A 24,895-nucleotide genomic window follows, 5' to 3' on the forward strand; every position below is an offset into this window, starting at 1 on the left:
AAAGAACCTTTCAACACTTCTTCAAAATATTGACAGGGCCATATCGTGGCCTAAAAGGGGGGCTGCCACAGAATATTTTCCAGGCATGCCCCAATGATGACCCATCCCTCACACTGCAAGAGTGCTCTCTCTATTCAAGTCCCCAGAACCTCCATGCTCCTGTCTCCCCTGATGCAACAGGATGTGGCATTCTTTAAAAGCCTGTATAACTTTGTGATTTAAAGCAATTCTTGCCACTCATTAACCAAATATTTATTGAGTATCTATTAGGTGCTAAAAACTGTTCTAGCCTCTGAGACGTCAGCAGTAAAAAAAAAAAAAAAAAAAGAAAAAGAAAAGAAAAGAAAAGAAAAGAAAAGAAAGAAAAAGAAAAAAGAAAACAAAAAAAAAAAAACAAAAAAAAACAAACCTGTTCTCCTGGAGCTTGCAGTCCAGTGGTGGGGGGTGGGAGGAGAATTAAGAAAAGCAACAGCAGGAGCAGCCAAAGTCATGTGGCATGTGCAAAGGGGGTGTGCAAAATTAGAGAACGGGGGACAGAGAGCAAAGGGGGTGGATGCTATTTCATGTGGGTGGTCAGAGAAGTCCTCTCTGATAGGTAACATCTGAATAGGGATCTTAAAAGCAGGGAGGAACTGAGCTACACAGGCAGGAGGAAGATAAGATTCAGGACAGAGAGAAGGGCATGTGCAAAGGCACTGAGGCAGGAATTTCTGAGGTGCTCAGAAGGCTAATGTAGTTGGAATGTAGCCACCAAAGGGAGTGAGCTGTAGGAGATGAGGTCAGTGAAGTGAAGGGAGTTCAAGAAGCAGCAAAGTCATGTAGAGATTTTTTTAAGCCATGGCAAGGAGCTTTGACTTAATGCTGAATGAAATGGAGATGCACAGAGGGTTTTAAGCAAAGCAATGACCAGTTCTGACCTAGGTTTCAACAAGAGTATTCTGTCTTCTCTGTTGAGAATGGACTGAAGGGGCACAAGGACCAACCAGAGAGACCTGCGAAAGGGCCATTGCAACAGCACAGGCAGAAATGGTGGCAGCTTATGCGACAGTGGTGGTGGTGGAGGTGGTGAGAAGTGTTTGGATTCTGGAAATGTTCTAACTGTGCAGCCAACATCATCTGTTAAAGGATTGAATGTGAGAACGCTAAATAATCTTGGGTTGGTTCCAAGATTATTTTGCAGTTCTTCCAAATGTTGAAGAGGTACCAGAAGTTAAATACTCAGCAGTATAGCTAAGAGTGAGGTGAAAAATACCTGTGGTTTCTAGCTCTTGTTCATCAGGTGAGTCAGGGCACATCTGACTGAGGGGGATGTAAGCACCAAACACACAGCAGGCAGGGAGTGCAGGTGAAGGCTTGATGTTAGCTAGGGTCTTGACGCTGTGTGAGGAATGAGAGCCATGCACCTATCCACCTGTCCCCTTCAAACCAAGCAGGCTGAACCACTGGGCCGTCTCTTATCTTTTGGAGTTTCCTGTTCTTAGCACAGTCTGCTTCTGTGGCCTGGGGAAGTAAGGAGGGTCACAGAGAAACTAAATTTGGCATGTGGTTGCTCCCAGAACTACCCTTATCCAGGGAAGATGAAGTCCCAGCTGGGAGAGAGTCTCCAGTTGTGGCCTGTGGAGCAACTGCGCAGCTGCTGTAGTTCCTAGGCCAACCCTAATTATAGCTGAGGAGCTTTTAACAAATAGCCATGCCAAGGCCCTATCCTCACAAAATCCAATTTAATGGGTTGGACCCCAAACCAGTGAATGGTAAAAAGCTTCACAGGTGAGACTAATAAGCTGGCAGGCTTGAGCATCCTGCTTAGAAGTTCATTCCCAAGGTGCTACCATGCTTGAGACTCCCCCACCCCCACAGGCACACAGCCCAAGTCCCTGGAATGTTAGGCTTGAAGGAAGAAGGGACCCCAGGCTTTTTGTGACAAGACATCTTGCTGCATTTGCTGACCCTCTGTGGTCCCAGTACCCAAAGAAGGGCCCCCATGATTGCAGTGAAGGAAAATTGAGGGTTATGCAAAATGATTGAGAGAAAATACAACTCTCCCAGTCCTGAATGAACAATTTTTGGATAACAACAAAAAACTGCAAAAGTGAAATGCTGGTCAATTTTAGAAATAGTGATTTTTGTCAAAGACCATATAAATGATATGTAATAACATCTGGTATTTATCCAGATTTAATAACACAAAGAACATTTGCCTGAGGATTAAGTATATAAACCTGAAGTAGTGGAGTATACAATGGTTTACATCCAGTGACTTTAGCTACAGAAGGTGCTCCCTTCAGTGGGAAGGTGTTTAAACACCAAGAAAGCTGAAGGTCTACTGGGGGTGGAAGACAACAGACAGAAGAAGAAAAACAGGGCTCGTCCGGGATTTGAACCCGGGACCTCTCGCACCCTAAGCGAGAATCATACCCCTAGACCAACGAGCCACACACAACTACTCTCTCATTTTTAAACTTTAGTAAAGAAAATTTTAGCCACGTAGACAGTTGGCCCGAAAGTCCCCTCTTTACAATTGTGGGCAAGGGGTGACGCCTAGTGGATAAAGTGATCACTGCAGTCTCTCTCGCCCAAATTCCGGAAGGCGATGCCCCTCGACTACAGATTTTTTTCGGAAAAAAAAAGCCCAGGCATCAACGAGAATATTTCGGCACGTTTTGGCTTCCGAATGAGCCAAAGATGCTATACAGGAATGGTGGGATGCCATAGCATCCAGGACAGTCACGGGCTGCGGGGCGACCCCGGGGGCGTGGGGAGGGCTGCCGGCGGTTGGCGGGAGAGCTGGGCAACGGGGAGGCTCCTTTCGGACTAGGCACTCTGCAGACCGTTCCTGCGCTCCGACATCTCCCGCCCTGCCTCACACTCCACGGAGCGTGCTTTCCGGAAAGCTTTCGCGTGCTGTCTCCTCCAGCCGCGTCAGGGCGCCCTGCAGCCGGACGACCCCAAACTCAGTTATCCTTCGCGGAGAGACAGCTCCCGTCGTGTGACGCCCTCCCTGGATGGGAAGGGAAGCCGTGAGACAGGAGAGGGCCCTGACTCTTCCTGGTGACGAGCTTGCGCCTGGCCCAGGGCAGGTGCTTCGAACGTCTAAACCTAACAGAGGTGGTCCTGTCTCTCGGGACAGGACGTGTGTTACAGCTCTTTCCACCAGTCTCAAATACTGTGGCTTAAAAGACGAAAGAAAGCAAAACAAACCAGGAAGGGATGGGCGAAAAAAGAGATACGAAGAACCCGGGAAACGACAAAACTATGAACCACAGGGCGGAGGGTGGAGGGCGGGGAGCCGGGAAGAGATCGAAGGGTAGAGAATATGCTTCCTCACACTACACCAGCAGGTAGCGTGGCCGAGCGGTCTAAGGCGCTGGATTAAGGCTCCAGTCTCTTCGGGGGCGTGGGTTCGAATCCCACCGCTGCCATATGCTTTTGAGCTAATTTGTAACAGACAGCAATGTTTGCATCGGTGTGGCCACATAAGAGCACTGAATCTCTTCGTGTTCCTTTCGAGCCCCAACCTCTTTCTCCAGTTAGTGGGAATATGGGTATATGCTGTTTTGTAACTTCCTATTTTTTACTCTTTCAAAACTCAAAGTTCTTATTAGTGAAAAACAATGCCATCATAAGATTACAATGATGCCTTTGAACCCATGGTTTCCCAGAGGTAAAGTACTAGTACTTTAATATCATATACCTATAACCTTTGCTTTGCCTTTCTTCACTCAATCAAAGAGCATATTTTGATCACTTGTTTTTGGCACTGTTCTATTGAGGGGTGCAGAAAAGATGAGTAAAACATAATGCCTGCCTGTTACAAGGGAAGCCCACTGACCAAACTGGAAAAGTAAGCCATACGATTACAAAACAGTGTTGAACCATGGTAAGACCTCATCAAGCAGAAAGCAAATGTCCTATAAGGAAGGCAATGTGAGGGTTTGGAGAGGATGCTGAGGACAGTGGACTCTGCAGTTAGACTACCAGAGCTCCAGTTCTCACGTTACTAGCTGTGTGGTGTCAGGCAGGTGGCTTATCTTCTGTATGCCTCAATTTCCTCATATGTAAAATGAAGGTAATACTGTATATGTCATGGAAGTGTTATGAAAACTAGTTCATACATATAAAGGTGCTTAGCACAGAGTCTGGTAGTCAAAAAAATGTTAAGTATTTTCATTACTTAAATACATATTTTGCCACACTTAAGACTACCCTTTCTTTTCTCCCATCTGGGTTGAAATTCCACTACAGATTAAATAATAAAAGATCAAACATTGTCTACAGAAAGCTACATGAAGTGAAAAAGTCTATATGATAGTCTTGTTATTATCAATACAGGTATTTGTAATTCTGGTGTCTGCAGATAAGCAGTTAGGTAGTTTCTTTCTGAGGAGAAGCCTGAATTGGGTACTTGGGCCCAAGTGGAAAGATCAAGATCAGTTTAGGCTTTCCCTTTTTAATGTAAGCCCATTGCCATGGTTCCTACCCTTTGGGAAGACTTTAATATGAGTCTACAGAAGCCAGAAATAAATGCTGTTTAATTGTGGCTTCTGGAAGCCAGCAAGTATGTCCAGGAATATGGTAACATTCATTCATCCATTCATTCATTCATCCATTCTACTATGTATTGTATACAGTGCTAAGTGCTTAGGGCACAGCCACAAGCATAATAAAACTTTAGGCCTTTATATCTGGAATTTGTATCCTAATAGGGGGGAAAGAGAAGACAAAAGAAACAAACAAATGTGTGTAATCATGTCAAATAATTATAAGTGCTGTGAGGAAAAAAATAATGTAGGGAATAGTGACAATTGGGGGCTATTTTGGAAAGGGTGATCAAGGAAGATGTCTCTAAAGAGGTGACATTTGAGCACAGAAGGAATTAAAGAGGAAGTCATACAAATATCTGAGGAAATAATATTCCAGGAGGAGGAAACAGAAAGTAAAGCTCAGAACAGGAAACCAGTGCCATGTATTTGAGGAACAGAGGGCCAGTGTGGCCAGAACAGAATGACTGAGAAGGAGGAGAAAAAAAGAGAGAGAGAGAGAGAAAGGGAGGGAGGGAGGAAAAGAAAAAAAGAGACAACGCTATGTGACAACACATAAAAACCCTTGTAAAGGATAACACATTGTACATTTTTAAAACGATGACAATGTTAGCATGCATCAGCCCCCAGTTCCCTCTCAGGAAAGAAAACAGCTCGGTATATGTGGCACCATATAAAGTTTCCAAGAAATTTCCCATACACTGTTTTATGTGACTGAATGAGTCCCTGGAGTCAGGCAGGGGAAGGGAACGCATTACCATTTCCATTTCACTATGGAGGCACTCAGAGGCCAAAGAATGATCTGCTCTCGTACCTGCCCGCCGGCCTGTCGGCCCAGGGGAGTGAGGAAACAGGTCGTGGGACAGAGTTCGAAAGCTAGCTTGGAGCTGTCTCTACTTTGCTATTTCACATCGCGTAGGGAGCCTTCGGTTGCACCATTTTAAGCAGAGAAGAGAGGACAAAATGCAGCGACAGAAACGTAAACAAGTTGAAGGAAGCAAAACTGGGCTCGTCCGGGATTTGAACCCGGGACCTCTCGCACCCTAAGCGAGAATCATACCCCTAGACCAACGAGCCAGCCTACAGATGCCTTTTAACTCTGCCTCAAGGCTCATTCCCGTCACTAGGGTATCCAGAACCGTATCACTTGAGTGCCTTCTGTTGGAAGGAATGCGTGTTTGTTTACCCAGAAAGCGTAAGCCTCACAACAGTCCTTTATCAGCTTCTATAATCACCAGACAGAAGCAGAGAAAGTATCGGGCATTGCCTCAACGTCTCAGTAGGTGCGGAGGACCTGGGAGATTCTGAGGTGCCAGGTCCTGCCCTCCTATATCTTCTGAGGCGTCTGGAAGTGAGGTTCGGAGGAAAAAAGGACCAAAGGCCCCAGCGAGATTTGAACTCGCGACCCCTGGTTTACAAGACCAGTGCTCTAACCCCTGAGCTATGGAGCCTCATCCTGTGGGCTCTTTCTCTACCTCTCATCTTATAGAAGCACACAGTAAAGCCAACATCCCAAAGCACTAAGAACTTTGACCAGAGCAAAAATCCAAGATCTTCTTCCATAAAATGAGAATTTCTTCATGTCCTGTCAACCCTCTAAAAAAGTTCCTTTCGAGTAGAGCCACCACCAGGCTGTCTTGTCTTTCATCTTGATACTCTCCTGAGACAGTGCATCCCTGTGCATCTGGAGCCACAGAAAGGATGCAGATATAAGAATCTCAGATATTTGGGCACATGTAAGAGACTCCTATAGAGGGTGTCTGATGGACAGATTATAATACACTCCTTTCATTTAATATTGTGATAAAATCTGGGGAAGGTGAAAAAAGATTTGTCATGGTTTTGTCCTTTCTAAAAACCTTAAGTATTTTGGGATCAATGCCTCTCTCTCGAAGGCTTAGGGGTAGGAGCATGTAGGGAAAAGGGGTGTTGGGGAGAAAGTTTAATCCTTCCTTAAAGGAAGATTTACCTACATCTTCGGTATGAAAATAATTCAACTTTTTAAAAAGGATTTTCACTTTTTAGAAACCTTGTTTATATAAGCTAGTAAACAGGAACAAAAAAATTATTTAAGAAAGATATTGTACTTATTTCTTACTGCAAATATAATCATAGCTGGGAACACTGGAAAAAAGCACTGATTCATGCAACCCCCAAAAGTGGACCAATTCTGTTTAGCAAGATTTCGACTCTGTCCACACGCCTGTTCTTGTGCCCACTATTTTTTAATGTTTTCATTTGTCCAAGATCATGAAGTTTCTAAGAAATCTGTAAGCTTATCTGTAAGCTTATGATTCATTGTGTTAGAGTAGGCAGTAGTTAGATTCTAACAGGATACCTGGAAGCCAGCAAGGAGGAAGTCATGGTCAGATCCAAGAAAGTCAGAGGCCTGTCCTGGAGGCATTCCATACAAAGGGGGACCAAACCCAACAGGCCCAAGATGGAGGATGCCAAGACAGGAAACCCCTGACCCAATTAGGAAGAAAAAGTGGGAAGCCCTGCTTCCAGCCCCAAGTAATGAATATTCTATGCCCTAGTTAACAACTGCTGACAAAAGATAGAATCCCAAACCCCAGGGACACAGTGCTCTCTCAATTTCGCTCTTGCTCTCGTATCTCGAGGGTACTTTTTGCCTTAATAAACTTCCCTGCTTGTGTCGCTCATCTGCTGTGTTGCATGTCTGTCTTTGGGTTATTTTTCATGACAAGACCAAGAACCTTCCAAGACTTCTTCAGGTCTGACTGGGTTTAAGCCCCAGGACCTCAAGTCTCTGCAGCCTAGAGGCCCCTTTCAGGCTCAGGCTTGAGCAATGGAAACTTGATCAAGGCAAAAGGGCCTGCAGTAACCCTCTGGCTGAATGCAAACAGGCCCATAAGATGACCCACTTCAAAATATCCATAGGCCCTAACTGACCAATGGGCTACTTACACATAGGCACAGTTGCCAAAAAGGGAAAGTCCATACATGCTCCCCTTCCCGGTTTAGATACATTCCTCCCCACCCCCACCTCTTGCAAGCAATCTCTCCCCTGCTCTTCCTCCCGCTTCTCCCTTGAGGTGTATTCAATAAACATCTACCACCTTTGTTTTGCCTCGGGTGTTCTTTCACCCCTCAGGCTACCTGCTTCCACCTGACCTTGCCCCACATTTGGGGGCCCCCATCCAATCAGGAAAGAAACCACACATAGTTCCCCTGGCAACAACTGGCAACAACTATTTTTCATTGTATCAGTGTAAAACACGGTGCCACTAACCTTACAAATCTTGAAGGAAGAGAAATCTCCATACAGGCAGAATCAGGCATTTATGGCAGATATTCTTGGTTCAGGGATGAGTCACGGAGAGGCCTCACAAGGTTGTCCTAAGACGAGAGGAACATATCCAACTGTTCAGGGCCAAGAGGGTAATAGGATCTTCTGTGGCTTGACAATAGCCATTCCTCCCAATGTTCCCTTGGTGTGCAAACCTCAGTCTTTCTCCAGACAATATCCTCCTTGTCTGTAAGACAACTACAAGGCTTTGAACTGACTGCTCTGCTTTAGAGAATCAAGAATCGGTCACTGTATCCCATTTGCCTACACAAGGCATTTTACTGGTAGAAACTTCCAAGTTAATCAGCCTGGTCATCCCTTTGGACTTGAGTATGTAGCATAGTGGTTAGAAAACACCTGGGTCAGTTAGTTAACCTTGCAAGGTTGCTGTATCCTTGTTTTGGAAATGAGAGTTCATTACTATCATCACGGTTATTACCATCTTTATTATTGTTATTTTATTCAGAGACACGGGCCTTAGGCAACATTGCTAAACAGTCAAAACCAGCACCCCAACAGCTTTCTCATTCCCTCCCTACTTGCTGTTTCTCCTCTCTTTTTCTCCCATTGCATTCTTGGCTCCTCTTAACATTTTCCTGAAATCTGTTCCCTCATCCTTACTCTGTCACAACTGAGCAAGCTTCTATTCTTTTCTATTCTCTGTATGGACTGAATTCTTCCCTATAACTGTAGACTGCTTGTTACACATCTGAAAGGAATTTAAAATGCTCAAAGGAGCCTCCAAAAAGAGAAGCTAGGACAACAACCATGGGCCTGATGGTTTTTGTTCCCCTTCACAGAGGCTGTCTTTGGGTTCAGGGTCCTCCCTCTCTTCACAGGATAATTAAACCTTTGCCCAAGAGACCCTATCTACATTCAGTCTATTTCCTACCCCTGAAGTTTGTCCCAGGACCTTACATCAATCTCTCTCATTCTTCCAGCCACTCACTGCCCTCAGCTCACTTGGGTTGGCCTGACTCAGGAGGTTCCAAGAGCCTGCTCCACTAGTCTGGTCCAGAGAGCAACATCAAAAAGGCCTGTTCCAGAGTGTTCTGGCCAATTAGAAGTTCTCTAGAACAACTTGACCCCTGGTAGGGATCTTAGGATTATTTTTAATTACTTTTTGCATATTTATCTGTATTTCATCCATTTCCCCTCAACTTTTTATTGTGCAAAGTTTTAATTCTAGTGTGGAAATAAAGGAAGACCAAGTAAATGACAACAGCAAAGGCTATTTATTCAGAGTTTGCTGTAGCAAGGAAGTCAGCCATCATCATTTGAGTTTTGTCAGAGACTCAAAGGCAGACAGAAAAGTGGGAAAGATTTATAGTGGAAGGCTTCAGGTGTGCCTTGATTGGATACCATTGGCATGGGGAAGCTACAGATAGTCTACCTAGAAGCAAAGCATCCTATGTGATTGGTTAGGGGTGCATATTTGGCTTTCTCTGGTTGGTCCTAAATTGGAAGCAGGGACAAATATTAGGAAAGCTGTCAGTTGCTAATCAAGTCTTGGCCATTTGGGGCTGATTATTACAGAATTATTGCTTGGCTCCCTGGCTTGTTACTAGAGATAGTGGTCTGAGTTCCTAGAAGTCTGACTTAAAGATAGTAGGATGGTTTCCTGAGCTGATGAACATTGTAAGGGAAAAATACAAGTTAAAAAGAAGAGGTTTGATTCTCCCTGTCAAAACTGAGAAAAGTGATTACCCTTCTCTCCTTTTCCTTTGAACATTTATTTTAGAAAACTTGCAAGAATAAGTACATCACAGTGCTTTGCATTACTATGATGAACAATGTAGGGGAGCCTGGGTGGCTCAGTAGGTTAATGTCTGACTTCAGCTCAGGTCATGATCTCACACTTTGTGAGTTCGAGCCCCGCATCAGGCTCTGTGTTGACAGCTCAGAGCCTGGAGCCTGCTTCAGATTCTGTGTCTTCCCGTCTCTCTGCCCCTCCCCTGCTCATGCTCTGTCTCTCTCTGGCTCAAAAAAAAAAAAAAAAAAAAAAAGAACTATGATGAACAATGTAATTAACATGTGATACCATAAAGGAACTAAATATTTAAGTAGGGGCTCAATAAATACTCAAAAGACTATCTATTACATTCATCCAAATACATACAAATACATCCAAATACATCCAATACATATCATTCACCAGAATTTAATTTTGAGCACTATTTTTACAGTACAGGCCACTACTTGGCTGGCTCTGTACTGGAGCTAGAGAAAGAATTTTACATTGCAATGTAATGCGAGTCTCCTGCTGATCTAGAAGGATTCTGGTGGGAACTTTCAAATGCCCTAAATTGACCATGGGGGCATTTGATACATAGATTGGAACAGAGAGTACCTGTCAAAATTCTCTAACCTTTGGGTAGCTTATTAAGATTCCAATTCAATAGACCTAAGACCCTGCATTTCTAATAACTTACCAGGACATGCTGATCCTGCTGGTGCCTGGACCACAGTTTGAGTATCAAGGTCTTGAATTTACTGCTTGTAAATAAATTTTCATCATCTGGACTATTAACAAGGTAAAGATAGCAGGAAATTCAGGGTTAAATTCTCTGGCATTATTGCAGAATGCTAGAGCTTAGAATACTAGCATTCTGTGTTGAAGAGGGAAGGAATAACCATGTGTCAGATAAACCCATCACATTTATCTGTATCAGGCTTCTTTCCAAAGGGGCCATTATGTATTTGCTTCAGATACTGGACAATTAAATGTGTGACAAAGGAAATCTGAGAAACCTGGCTTGTGAGTCTCTGGGCATTTCTTTCTTTTACTGTGCAATCCAACATAGCAACCACTTCTTGAGGGAAGTAGACCAAGGCTCCTCCCTCCACTGAAGGAGCCAGTGAGTTCAAAGTAAGCAAGGAGTACTCAAACACTATCCAGTGATTAATAGGGGAAGCCATGCACACTGGTCAGTAAAGGAATTTCAGCCAGGTACGAGAGAGGGTAATACTTTCTCTCCTGATAGGAAACTGATTTCAAGTCTGTCTGTTTGGATGCTGAAAATGCAGCATACCAGGATCAAGGGGAGCTCTGCTGTAAACCAGGTTCTTTCCTGTTGACTGGTTCTTTTTATTGCCTGATCAAGAAGGGCCCAGAACACTTGCACCTTATGACATGTTGGTGGTGGTGGTGTTTTAAGTTAAAACATAGTTACATAAACTCTGGTTTATTTAAATGTGTGTGTTTACCAAATTAGCCCTAACATACACATACACAAGTGTGCCTGTATAATCGCATCTGTAAGAGCTCATCAAAAGACCTTCCCAAGGGAGGAGCCAAGATGGTGGAACAGAATGGAAGTTTTTTTTGTGTCTCACATTCATGAAATACAGCCAGATCAACACTAAACCATCCTGCACACCTAGAAAACGGATTTGAGGATTAACACAACAATCTGCACATTTACCACAGAACTCAACAGGTACGCAGCACAGCGAGGTGAACTGGGGGAGAGAGAAGCTGCAGAGGGCAGGGAGCTGTTTATGCTTGCTGAGCGAGAACAGAGACGGGGGACGGGGGCGCGGGGAGAGTATGGGAAAAGCACCCCCCCCCCAAAGCAGCTGGAGAGAAAGTGGAAAAGTGGAAACAGCCACAAGGACTGAACAAAAAAGGGAGAAAGGAGAAAGGAGAGGGTTTAAATTTCATTAAGACTGTAAACAGGGGGAGTGCAGAGTCTGAAACTCCTCAGCTCAATACCTGGTGGTGCTCTGGTGGGAAGGGCGAATTCCCAGGAGCAGAGTGGGGTCCGGGAAGTTCTCGGGCCACACGGGGAGAAGTGGTTCCCCTGCTGGGAGGACATTTGGTAGAGTCCGTGTGGCCACCGCTGCCGATTCCAGAGGTCTCAGCTGACCGCAAAGAACGACATTCGACATTCGCTGGTGCTAAAACAAGTTCCTGAAGGGTGAAGCCTGGTGCCAGATGCATGTTGTGATTTTCCACAATTCCTGAAACGCTGCTGCTACACAACTGCGTGAACTTTTTCTGGGGCGGGCTGGCGCCCAGCCTCAGTCTCTGGGCATCAGCAGCAGCACAGTCCCATAAATGTTCCTGGGTGCAGCTGGCACTGGCCATTGCTCGTTGACATGCTCCTACAGAGGGGCAGAACGGGTCAAAACCACAGTCCCTCAGAAGTGAGGGGTGGGGAAACACAGCCGCATCTGAGATAAAATTCAGGAGGGAGGTGCCGCCTGGCAACCTGACGGCTTGGTCATGGACAGTGTAAACGCGGGGAGTGGACAAAAGCCAAAGACAAAGGACAGGTGTGCGACTGCTGGTCAGGGAAAACGGAGTTCAGATACTACAGACCGGGCATTTGGGTGACGCCATTTTGACCACTCCCGCGCACGCGCATACACGCCTACAAGCGCCGCAACAATCCGCCCCAGTAAGCTAAGCAGCGCCATCTAGTGGAGAACTGAGCCGTTACACTAACCCCACCCACTGGGCCAACCTCGCTCTTCAGAAACACCACAAGTCTCTCCGCCTACTTAGTTTACAGACTCTAAAGTCCTTCATAGTTTAACTTCTAGGGGTAAACAATGTAATTTCAATCGTATTTCAGTCTGTTCGCTGGTCCATGTATTCAATGTTCTTTTTTTTTCTTTTTCGTTTCTATTCTTTTCCTTGAATATAGAAAGAGAAAAAATTTATTTTTATTTTCAATTTTTATTAAAATATTTAAAATTTTTTCTAGTATATTTTTTACTTTTTTGTAAATTTTTCAAATTCTATTTTACTTCCATCGTTTCATTTTATTCTATTTCATTGTAATCATTTTTTTTCCACAGTTTCAAACGTTTTCCTTTTTTTTTCTTTTTCCCTTTTTTCTCTAATCTATCAACCTCCTTTCAACACCTAGACCAAAAAACACCTAGGATCTAGCATCATTTATTTGATTTGTGTGTGTGTGTGTGTGTGTGTTGTTTTTAATTTTTTAATTCTAATTTTTTTACCTTATTAATTCCTTTTCTTCTTCAAAATGATGAAACGAAGAAATTCACCTCAAAAGAAAAAGCAGGAAGAAACAACAGCCAGGGACTTAATCAACACAGATACAAGCAAGATGTCTTAACCAGAATTTAGAATCATGATAATAATAATACTAGCTGGGGTTGAAAATAGTTTAGAATCCCTTTGTGTGGAGATAAAAGAAGTAAAAGCTAGTTGGAATGAAATAAAAAATGTTATAACTGAGCTGCAATCTATAATAGATGCTGCAGTGGCAAGGATAGATGAGGCAGAACAGAGAATCAGCGATATAGAGGACAAATTTATGGAGAATAATTAAGCAGAAAAAAAAAGAGGTAGACTAAGGCAAAAGAGCCCAATTTAAGAATCAGAGAAATCAGCAACTCATTAAAAAGGAACGTCAGAATCATAGGAGTCCCAGAAGATGAAGAGAGAAAAAAAGGGATAAAAGGGTTATGTGAGCAAATCATAGTGGAAAATTTCCTAACCTGGGGAAAGACACAGACATCAAAATCCAGGAAGCACAGAGGACTCCCATTAGATTCAACAAAAACCGACCATCAACGTCAAATTCACAAAATACTCAGGCAAGGAGAGAATCATGAAAGCAGCAAGGGAAAAAAAAGTCCTTAACATACAAGGGAAGACAGATAAGGTTCAGCGGACCTATCCACAGAAACTTGGCAGGCCAAAAAGGAGTGGCAGGATATATTCAATGTGCTGAATCAGAAAAATATGCAGCCAAGAATTCTTTATCCAGCAAGGCTGTCATTCAAAATAGAAGGAGAGATAAAAAGTTTCCCAGACATACAAAAATTAAAGGAGTTTGTGACCACTAACTGCAAGAAATTTTAAGGGGCACTCTGTGAGGGGAGAAAAGACAGAAAAAAAACAAAAGACCAAAATCAACAGACTAGAAAAGACCAGAGAAAACCATGAGAAACTCCAACTCTACGAGAAACATAATCGCAATAAATTCATATCTTTCAGTACTCACTCTAAACATCAATGGACTAAATGCTTGAATCAGAAGACATAGGGTAACAGAATGGATAAGAAAACAAGATCCATTTATATGCTGTTTACATGAGACCCACTTTAGACCTAAAGACACCTTAAGATTGATGGTCAACAAAAGAAAGCCCGAGTAGCCATCCTTATATCAGACAATCTAGACTTTAAAATAAAGACTGTAACAAGAGATGAAGAAGAGTATTATCACCGTAAAAATTTATGCTCCAAATGTGAAAGCACCCAAATATATAAATCAATTAATCACAAACATAAAGAAACTCATTGATAATAATAGTAGGGGACTTCAACACCCCACTGACAACAATAGATAGATAATCTAAACAGAAAATCAACAAGGAAACAGTGGCTTTGAATGACACATTGGACCAGATGGACTTAGCAGATATATTCAGAACATTTCATCCTAAAGCAGTGGAATATACATTCTTCTCCAGTGCACATGGAATGTTCTCCAGAACAGATCACATCACACACTGGAACACAAATCAGCCCTCAACAAGTACAAAAGATCATACGTGCATATTTTCAGACCACAACACTATGAAACTTGAAATGAACCACAAGAAAAAATTTGGAAAGGTAACAAATACTTGGAGACTAAAGACCATCCTACTAAAGAATGAATGGGCTAACCAAGAAGTTAAAGAGGAAATTAAAAAGTACATAGAAGTCAATGAAAATGATAACACCACAGCCCAAAACCTCTGGGATGCACCAAAGGTGGTCATATGAATAAAGCATATAGCAATCCAGGCCTTCCTAAAGATACATAACCTAACCCTTCACCTTAAAGAGCCGGAAAAAGAACAGCAAATAAAACACCAAACCAGCAGAAGACAGGAAATAATAAAGATTAGAGCAGAAATTAATGCTATCTAAACCAAAACAAAACAAACCAAAATAAAAACAGTAGAACAGATCAATGAAACCAGAAGCTGGTTCTTTGAAAGAATCAACAAAATTGATAAACCACTGGCCAGTTCGATAAAAAAGAAAAAAGAAAGGACCCAAATAAAATCAAGAATGAAAGAGGAGAGATCACAACAAACACAGCAGAAATACAAACAGTAATAAGAGAATATTATGAGCAATTACATGCCAATAAAATGGGCAATCTGGAAGAAATGAACAAATTCCTAGAAACTACCAAAACTGAAACAGGAAGAAATGGAAAATTTGAACAGACCCATAACCAGCAAAGAAATCGAATTAGTAATCAAAAATCTCCCAAAAAACAAGAGTCCAGGGCCAGATGGCTTTCCAGGGGAATTCTACCAAACATTGAAAGAAGACTTAACACCTATTCTCTTGAAGCTGTTCCAAAAAATAGAAATGGAAGGAAAACTTCCAAACTCTTTCTACGAAGCAAGCATTATCTTGATTCCAAAACTAGACAAAGACCCCACTGAAAAGGAGAACTTTAGACCAATTTCCCTGATGAACATGGATGCAAAGATCCTCAACAAGATATTAGCCAACTGGATCCAACAATACATTAAAATAATTATTCACTCATGAACAAGTGGGATTTATACCTGGGATGCAGGGCTGGTTCCACATCCACGAAACAATGTGATTCATTACATCAATAAAAGAAAGGACAAGAATCACATGATCCTCTCAATAGATGCAGAGAAAGCATTTGACAAAATACAGCATCCTTTCTTGATAAAAAACCTTCAAGAAAGTAGGGATAGAAGGATCATACCTCGAGATCATAAAAGCCATATATGAAAGACCCAATGCTAATATCATCCTCAATGGGGAAAAACTGAGAGCTTTCCTCCTAAGGTCAGGAACACTACAGGAATGTCCACTCCCGCCACGGTTAATTCAACATAGTATTGGAAGTCTTAGGCACAGCAATCAGGCAACACAAAGAAATAAAAAGCATCCAAATCACCAAAAGAAAAAAAAAAAAGACCTTCCCAAGAGCTACCCATAGACTCCAAATTTGTTATCTGGCTCAGTAGGAGGTATACTAGTTTAAATATTTTTAATATTTCAAAAATATTTTAGCAATAATTTATTAATATTTAAAATTTTTATTTTAACATTTAAATATTTTTATTTTAAGTAGGCTTCATGCCCGACGTGGGACTTAAAGTCACTGAGATCAATGGTCGCATTTTCCACCCATTGAGCCAGTCAGGTGCCCCTTAAACTATATTTTAAATATTTGGTCTCTCCCTCCCCACTTTTTTCAAGTAATGAAAAGCCCCAAGGTCTTTTCTTTCTTTCAAACTGATGCTTCCTTATCTTACACTTAGAGGTGGCTATACATGACTTCTATGTTCTCCACAATTTGAGATTAACAACAATCTTCCCACATCATTCTTTCCAAAGTGGCAAAGACTTTTGTGCACTGCTGAAGGCAATCAGTTCACACTCACTTTTTTTCTGAGGATTCTGAAACACAAAGTGAAATTTCTTAGAAGTCCTACACTTCAGCCAAAAGGGCCAGGGAGGGGTATTGGAATCCCTCTGCCTCTAGCGAGTAGGGAGCAGAAGCCACACCCTTGACCAGTCCTCTAGACCGGTGGATCACTGGCCTCCCGTGCTGACCACCTCCAAGCTGACCATTGCACCTCACTCTTAACTCTGGGAGCTTCTGGAGAGAAAGAGAACTTGGTTGGAGCCTACTGGGGGACACCCAGTTCTGCTCAAGGAGCTCAGATTGCCCATGAACTCGAACTAGAGAGAGGAAAGCAGAAGGCAAAAGAAGCAACCAGGAGGCACTTAATTTCTTGTGTGCAAGGAGGGATCCGGTTGGGGTAGGTTGGAGGTGGCGGGGAGATGACGCACCAGACAGCCGGGCCTGGCTGGAATGGGGTGCTGCTGATTAGGCGTCTAAGAAGACCCCGCCTCTGACCTTGGACCGTCCAGGACTCTTCCTTCGCGGACCCCAGCCTTCTACCCCCATTTCCCCGCCTGGGTCTACATCCATCAAATGCTCTCGACACCCTATTTCCAAGCAACTTTTCTAGAACTTTTCTGTTCATCGTCCCCCAACCGCGGCAGCGAGGGCGGGAGCTAGCGGGACACTCGCCCCGTGAAGATCCAGTGAAGAACAATTTTGCCTCTCTCGGCGCACCCCCAGCCCCCGACCCTCAGGCCACCAAGTCTCGGAAAACCCTCAGGCAAGGAAAGGCAAGAGGAGGTGGGTGGGGGAGGGGCCCTTGAAGTTCGGAAACAGATTCCTGGGAGAATTTCTGGTTCTGAAGACCCAGAAATGGCCAATCAGAAACCGCAAAGAATAGAGCTAAGGCAGAATCCAGGGCCTTGAGCCGGGTAGAGTTCATGTACAGGTACAAGATCCCACTTTGGGTCAGCAGACCGCAGGTATCACTCATGAAACTTTTATCTAGATTTCTCTCTGCTCCTTTTAAAAGAAATTGAACGGAGCTAGGGGCGCTTGCACCCAAGGGAAGCCCCGAACCCACCCCTTCCTGGGCTGGGGACGCTCCTGGAACACAACCTCCCTTGGTGGGGTGGGGATGGGGGATCATTTTGGTCCCTACGTAAGGGAAATAGTTCCGATACTACAGCAGTGCGGTAGTTACTGACCCAGAAGGCCGCAACTCGACCCAATCTCTCCATTCTGACTGAATCTGCAGGAGGAGGCGACCAAGGAGTTCCCTGGAATTCTGTGTTAGGCTGGCCAGATCTGTGAATGAAAGGGCGCTTCCTTCTGGAGCTGAACTCAGAATCCATTTGCACTCAGGCTCACAGCCACAGACCAACGACGCAACGGCAAGGAAGCCCTTATTCAATCTTCTCTAATCACGGGCAATAAGTCGCCGGCGGGATTTTTTTTTTTTTTTTTTTTCCTGCGTCTTATTGCCTAGGTTACAGAAAAGGTAAAAATCTTCCAAGGACATTCACTGTAATGATCGTTGACTACTTTATGTTTCACTTCACAGGCGTGTGAGAACACGATGACTCCTCTCTAGTTCAGATCCGTAGGGTTGAATGAAAACCCTGCGGGGAAGTCCACTAACCGCGAAGAAAACTCCAAATTTTGAGCTCATATGCTGGATAGGTACATAACTTAAAGGTTAAAAAAAAGCTCTGCACGCCAAGCGGTAGTGTGGCCGAGCGGTCTAAGGCGCTGGATTTAGGCTCCAGTCTCTTCGGAGGCGTGGGTTCGAATCCCACCACTGCCATCAGTGTGTTTTAATCTAGCTACAAACCCCGAGCTCTTCGGCCCCGAAAGAAGGGTTACGTAATAATAACTCACCTAACTCATAGGAATTCTTCTTCTCCGTTCTTCCGTACTTCCATCCACCAGACACTGATTTCTAGGTTTGCAAGCAAACCACCTCTGTTTACTACAGATAATCTCCCACTTCTAGCTCCTCTGACATTCCCTTCCAGGTTGTATTTGCACCTGACTTACTCCTTGTCAAGGCTTTTGCACTGCTTTTGTGTTGCCTCACTCGGCAACTCTTTTGGTCTCACTCTTGTAAAATCCACTTTCGCACTGATTCATTCTTTTGACCCGGTTTAGGCATCATCGGGTCAGGAACACTTCCCAGAAATTGTGTGGTTGCCCCCATCAGCCTGCTGCTGACACTGGTTTAAGAGCTGCAGCTCTATACTCCGAAAATAACCTGCACAGATCCGATTTGGATTTTAATCACATTACTTTTGTAATTGAGTATGATGAATGAATGAGAAAACCAATACTTACCAGGCTTCAAGCTTTCACTCAGGCTTGATTGCTTCACGGGGGTGGGGTTGGATAGGTAAACAGTTATTTTGAATTTCATTTGCAGGTGGGTTTCTGATTCCAAAACACTTCCAAGCTGATTCTTGGCTGACTCCTTGCATCCGGCCCAGGGAGTGTGTGCTGTGAATGGTGTTGACTTAGCCACTCCCCTGTCCTTCCAAATGAATCTACTTGTCTTGGAGACTACTTAGATTTGGAGACTAAACCACTCAACTGCTAGAACTGTGCAGCACCTGATTCAGTGTGGGAAAGAGAAGATACGCTCAGGGACTACTTAGTGGTGTCTTCTCAGAAGGGCTGTCCCACTGCACTTTTCAGCCATGACAGTTCCTATTTCCTAACAGTAGTACTCCTGGATTTGGGCAGGCTGCTCCCCTCAAGAAGGAAATCCCCTGCAATTTCCCAGCACTGTCATGAAGAATGAATGAAATAAATGGAGGAGGGAACTAGGACTCTGCAAGAATCAAGGTCTTGGGGCTTTTCATGCTACATTTTTATTGTGTCTTTTTTTTTTTTTTTTTTAATTACTTTCCCTCTCCCCATTCAAATCCTCTTCCATGTTTCCTAGGCCACCTTCATGTCACTTTGATGACTCCTCTTTGATGTTCACTTCCTTTTCACCCACCTCTCACCAAGAAATATATTGGCCACCTGAGGTTTTCACAAAAGAGGCCATATTTTTCTCAGAAATTGAGAGATTTCTCTCTTACCATGCAAGGCTACAGAGGCAAGGCAGTTGTCCACAAGCCAAAAAGCAGGGCTTTGTCAGACACCATGTGTTGGCCCCTGGATCTGGGACTTCCCAGTCTCCAGAACTGTGAGCGATACATTTTTGGTTTAAGCCACCCAGTCTATGGTACTTTTGTTATAGCAGTCTGAACTATGACTAGCAGTTTTAGGTTTATAGCAAAATTGAGTAAGAAAATAGAGTTTCTATGTACCTTCTCTCCTCTCTGCCCACCCCACAGCCTCCTTACCATCAACATTCTGCACTAGTGAGATTTGTTACAGTGAATGAACTAACAATTACACATCATTATCAACTAAAGTCCATAGTTTATGATGTGGGAAACAAAGGCAAATGAAAAATTAAATTCCTTTACTGCCTACAGCCCACTGACAAAGCCTTGAAACAGGCAGAGTGACCTTCCTCTGAGGCTCAGCTGCCTCAATGATGACACTTTGCTAAGGGCAAAAGGCAATCTTAGCTTAACATTTTCCCAACCACTCAGGATCCTGTATGTCTACTTTAACATATAAAAATCCCTTTGGAAGCTTCCTTTGTATCTTACCCCCCCCCCCCACCCTCAAGATATATGTTGGCAATCATACTCCAAGCTTATGGCCTCCTGATATACATCTGAAGGGTGTCATGACTGAGTTTTTACTAAACAGTAATGAATGATCTTTTCCCAACAACAGGCAGCCCCCTCAGGATCCTGAAAACCTTGTTTCCAAAACACCTTAGAGACTTAGGCTATCCCTAAACTCTCCCAATCTGAAGGTATATAATCAGTCACCCATCACAACCCCAGTGCAGCTCTTTCTGCCCATGGGTCCTGTCCCTGTGCTTTAATAAAACCACCTTTTTGCACTGAAGACATCTCAAGAATTGTCTCTTGGCCATAGGCTCTGAACCCCAACATTTCCACATCAGTTTACACTAGGATTTACTCTTTGTATTATACACTCCATGAGTTTTGACAAATGTGTAATGACATATATCCACCAGTACACTGTAGTATCATACACAATAGTTTCACTGCCCTAAAAATTGTGTTCTGCCAATGCACCCCTCCCTTCTTTCAACCATTGGCAGCCACTTTTACTGTCTCCATAATTTTGCATTTTCCAGAATGTCATATACTTGGAATCATGCAGTATGAAGCCTTTTCAGATTGGCTTCTCTCACTTAGTGAATGTGCATTTAAAGTTTCTCCATATCATTTCATGGCTTAATGTCCCATTTCTTCTTAGTGCTGAATATTCCATTTGTATCAATGTACCATAGTTTATTTACCTAAACACCTGTCAGAGGACATCTTTATTACTTCCAAGTTTTGGCACAAAGCTGCTATGAACATAAATGGGCAAGTTTCTGTGTGGGCATAGTTTTCTACCATTGGGGGTAGTAGTTACCTAAGAACATGATTCCTGGATTGTATGATAACAGTATGTCTAGTTTTATAAGAAAATGCCAAAATGTCTTCCACAGTGACACAGAGTATGTTTAAACTTCATTTTGTAAGATTAAAACACTGTTTTTTATTAATGTAGTGTATACACGTGATATATTTTGAAAAAATACATAAAAATATAAAGATACAAATCACCCACAAATAACTATTTTGCCATATATCCTTTTTTCATGTATGAATGATAAATTTCTAAGAGTAGAATAGAATACTTGATCAAACATTATCTTTTTAAGGTTCCTGATTTACTTTTTTTAAAGATTTAAAAAAATTTTTTAAGTAATCTCTACATCCAACATGGGGCTTGAAGTCACCCCAAGACACCCCAAGGTTCCTGATTTATAACACCCAATGTCCTCCAGAAAGTAGTACCATCCTACAAGAAAGTCCTCACTGCATCTTGGTCAGTATTACATATTAGTCAACATTTTCTGATTTGGTGATGAAACAGTATCCTCTTGTTTAAATTAGTATTTCTTTCTTATTAATGAAAGAACATCTACATGTGCATATTTAGTCTTTTGCATTGCTCACTCTCTATTGTGTATTTACCTTTTCCAAAGGCAGACTTTCTAATATATTTCTCCTTAAGCCCTGATTTGCCTAGTGTGCATTATTTGCGCTTATGAAAAAATATAGGTATCTGGTGAGGTGGAGCGCAGTTACCCCAATATTTAATCAACGTAAACTGGTTCTAAAGATTAGAAGGTAACAGATTCAAATCTAATATGAAAGCCATTAGTTCACATTTCCTGAGTGAACCACATCTACTCCATGATCATAAAGATAAGTGAAATTAGGTTTCTTGGTAGGTGGAAAGCTCTTCTCTTGTTGCCTGAAAATAGAATCAAAAGAAACCGGAGGGCAAAAGTTTCAGGAAGTTTGAGTACGGGATTACATCAAAACAACAAGCACCTCCTTCGAGCCGGAGTCGAACCAGCGACCTAAGGATAACAGCAGACGTCGTTCCTCTACAGTCCTCCGCTCTACCAACTGAGCTATCGAAGGGCGCGACTTCTGCGCGTTACTGTAGATTTTTGTGGATATAGTACCAGCTAGTGAGAAGTCTGGCTTCTTTGTATTTGAGATTCAGACTAAGACTGAAGCTCGTCAAGTCCCCCGAGAGTCGAATCTATAATAAATCGAATCCCAGGAGTAGCCTGGGGCGTAGGAAACAGACTCTGAGTCGGAGAAAGTGAGTATGGAAGCAGAGCAGAAGCCCGATTGGGGTTTATCTACCTAGTTTCTGGCCTAAGCTGGCCGATTAACCCACGAACCAGTTCTCCAGGAGCGCAGGAGAAACTGGGCGCCCGGCTGGTGCACTTGGGAGGTGTGCCGGACTCCACGCCGCCGGGGGTCACTGCTATCAATGGGCCCGAGCTGATTTGCTCTCTTCCTCAAATACGGAGGTGTGGACTCCGCCAACCCATCCAGTCTTCTAGCAGAAACTTGAGGAATCTGGTTCCTCTCCTACTTACCGAAAGGTACACACACACATTGTCTTTTCCTTGGGATCCCAGGAGCTCCGGTTCTATAACCCTCCGTCCCAGATCTCCAGGATCTGATTTTACCAAAAAGATTACACAGTGCTTCCCCCCACTCTTCCCCCATCAAGACTGGGTCAAGAAGTAGACAAAAACGGAGAATGACGTTGTGGGAAAACAAGCACCCACCTAAGGCTCCAGCGAGATTTGAACTCGCGACCCCTGGTTTACAAGACCAGTGCTCTAACCCCTGAGCTATGGAGCCGCCCTACAGGTCCATTTTTACCGTTGTATCCCTTGTTTTAAAAACTGCAGCCAAACTGGCTTTTACATCTAAACAAAATTTAATAGATAAATCTAAATGAAAACAAATTCGTTTTGAAGGAAGCATCTTCAATCAAGAGAATGGCTAAGAAACATGTTCCCGACTAGGCCTAAACTCGAATGTAGGTCTCTAGAAGACCACCGGTAGAGCCCATAGCACAGGCTCCTCAGCCTCAGTCCTAACAAGTCACTGAGCTCTGCCAACACCCGGGCTTCCAGTGAGCCCTGGGGTAAAGTGGGGTAGGGTGAGGGCTCCTTACAGAAGAGGATGCAAGAAAAGGATGCAAGATATGTCCGCGACCTCATGTCTCCCATCTGCTTGGACTCATAAAACTTTTTTTTTTTTTTTTTTTTTTTTTTAATGGAGATGGTTTTCTCTAAGCACAGTTCATACCCTTCGGACCCTCAGAATTTGGGGACCGCCACAGTGAAGGCGCCAAGGCATCCAGACATCCCTCACCCCCTCCCCAAGCCTTTCAGCGGAATCAGACCCCGCCACAGTCGATCTGGACCTGAGACTCCTCCAGGTTTCCTGAAGCAAACGCTGGCTAAAAGAGTGTAACCCTCTCCTCGGTCCTTTAACGCTCTTCGCTAACAACGTGGACTCCCCCGAGGCAGCTTCTCTCTGGGCCTCCAGGCTCTCCCGAAGTCCAGAACAAATACAAAGTGGAGACTCATGAAAGGATTGGAAAGGGAACGCTCCTTTTTTCCTTTTCTCTCCTCTGGTCTCAGCCCGCCCAGGAGTCTGGGGCCTCGTTCAGGAGATTCAGTAGCTATTTACCCAGTGTGCCAGAAATGTGCTCAGCACAGGGTAGACAGTGTGACCAGGGCAGACAAGCTAGAGCCCAAGAACATCGTTCCCTTTGCAGAAAGCCCTGCAGAGCAAGGACAACGCCCTCCCTTCCCTTTCCACCCACCATCTTCTGGGTGATAGAGAAGCAGGAGGGTCCAGCCTTCTCAAAAAGAAGGTATGGAAAGGACAACTCTTCCCCAAGGTCACCTTATGCCCACCTTTGAAGGGTGGCTTAAATCTAGACCTAAAACACAACGTTTATTAAATAAAGCTGAAAGGAACAAGCAAAAGCAAGCTCAGTGGACTAAAGCAGTAGTTTTGGGATTTGACTCCAAGGGGGGGGGGGGGGGGGCATAGTGTCGAGCTCCTCTGTTGGTCCTGGAGGTAACCTTTGCCTCTTCGTGAACTCGGTGGTTCCTATTTTTACTGTGTCCTTACACCCCGGTGCGCCTGCGATGGTTCTGGTCCTAACCCTGTAAGCAACCAGACCCCACCTCAGGAGGGTCCGCGGACAGACTCGCAGCTCAGCCTGAGCTCCATAATGAACATTCCTATCTGTGGGACGCTGTGGCTCAGATTCCTTCGAATGCGCTCATTGATATTCTTGGGGTCTGGAAAAAATCATTGGGCTTACGAGAAGCGTCAAAAACGGTCCAGTAGTGTGATGCAACAAACGAGGATGAATGATCATTTCAAGAGAGGAAAGCCCACCTTCAGAGCTGGCTCGTTGGTCTAGTGGTATGATTCTCGCTTTGGGTGCGAGAGGTCCCGGGTTCAAATCCCGGACGAGCCCTGTTCTTTTTGGTTTTTTTCCCTTCTCTTCCCCGTCCTTTTAGAGCCAAATACAGCTAATACAACCCAAGCTTAAGTCCACCTAGGCTGAGGTCCGTTCCAACCTGGACCTGTTTCGAGATCAGCTTGCGAGCAAGCTGGACACTTCTGTGGACCGATGCAAGGACAATGAAGATGCTACGGTGAGCCAAGGGTTTCATGAGATAGGGGTGCCGCAGTCTGGCTCTGACAGGCTCTTTTGTCAGGAGTAGCTTGCTCCGGCCGTGTTTAGCGAGGCACATTTCGCGGGAAGAAAACTCGTGCAATTCTCACTACAGCATTTCACACGGAAGAGAGTGGTACCGGAGGTGTGCTGGGATCACAATGCCGGGCCAGAACCCTCTTCCTGGGGCCACTGGTCCCCTGCAGTGATCCCTGGGCGGTGCGGAATCTAGCACCCGCCTGGGAGCAGCCGCGCGGTTAGGACCGCGGCTGCGCTCTTGGTTGCGGACACCGTCTGCTGCACAGTCACAAGTGCCCTGGAAATCTTCCCAATAATGCAAAGTTGCGGCCTGGGGACCCTTGGGCTCCAAAGGCTCAGACATCCGTTCTATTCAAAGAGATCATAACTGAATTTTTTCCAAGACTCAATATAACCTAGTGATAGTAGTCTTGTCATTTCTACCAAGAATCCACGAGCCCTGTTGGTATTCTTTGATTGCTTAC

General features: G+C 44.0%; 1 protein-coding gene and 8 non-coding genes across 9 annotated transcripts in view; 3 read left to right on the forward strand and 6 right to left on the reverse strand.

The window, feature by feature from the left end:
• Window positions 1-7,907, reverse strand: part of RNASE9 (ribonuclease A family member 9 (inactive)) — a 51,082-nt gene extending 43,175 nt beyond the window's left edge. The window contains exon 1 of the mRNA XM_045450202.1: window positions 7,792-7,907. The gene's annotated coding sequence lies outside the window, so the exon portion shown is untranslated. The remainder of the gene's footprint in view (window positions 1-7,791) is intronic.
• Window positions 2,361-2,432, reverse strand: TRNAP-AGG. Its single transcript has one exon. It is a non-coding gene; the product is annotated as a tRNA-Pro (tRNA).
• TRNAL-AAG lies at window positions 3,338-3,419 on the forward strand. The gene has a single exon. It is a non-coding gene; the product is annotated as a tRNA-Leu (tRNA).
• Window positions 5,544-5,615, reverse strand: TRNAP-AGG. Its single transcript has one exon. It is a non-coding gene; the product is annotated as a tRNA-Pro (tRNA).
• TRNAT-UGU lies at window positions 5,917-5,989 on the reverse strand. Its single transcript has one exon. It is a non-coding gene; the product is annotated as a tRNA-Thr (tRNA).
• Window positions 7,908-17,954: 10,047 nt separating the features above from the next.
• TRNAL-UAG lies at window positions 17,955-18,036 on the forward strand. The gene has a single exon. It is a non-coding gene; the product is annotated as a tRNA-Leu (tRNA).
• Window positions 18,037-21,713: 3,677 nt separating this feature from the next.
• TRNAY-GUA lies at window positions 21,714-21,805 on the reverse strand. The gene is given in 2 exon segments: window positions 21,714-21,749; window positions 21,769-21,805. It is a non-coding gene; the product is annotated as a tRNA-Tyr (tRNA).
• Window positions 21,806-22,473: 668 nt separating this feature from the next.
• Window positions 22,474-22,546, reverse strand: TRNAT-UGU. The gene has a single exon. It is a non-coding gene; the product is annotated as a tRNA-Thr (tRNA).
• Window positions 22,547-24,119: 1,573 nt separating this feature from the next.
• On the forward strand, window positions 24,120-24,191 carry TRNAP-UGG. Its single transcript has one exon. It is a non-coding gene; the product is annotated as a tRNA-Pro (tRNA).
• The last annotated feature ends 704 nt before the right edge of the window (window positions 24,192-24,895 follow it).

This window comes from Leopardus geoffroyi, chromosome B3 (assembly GCF_018350155.1).
Source record: "Leopardus geoffroyi isolate Oge1 chromosome B3, O.geoffroyi_Oge1_pat1.0, whole genome shotgun sequence".
Taxonomy (NCBI): Eukaryota; Metazoa; Chordata; class Mammalia; order Carnivora; family Felidae; genus Leopardus; species Leopardus geoffroyi.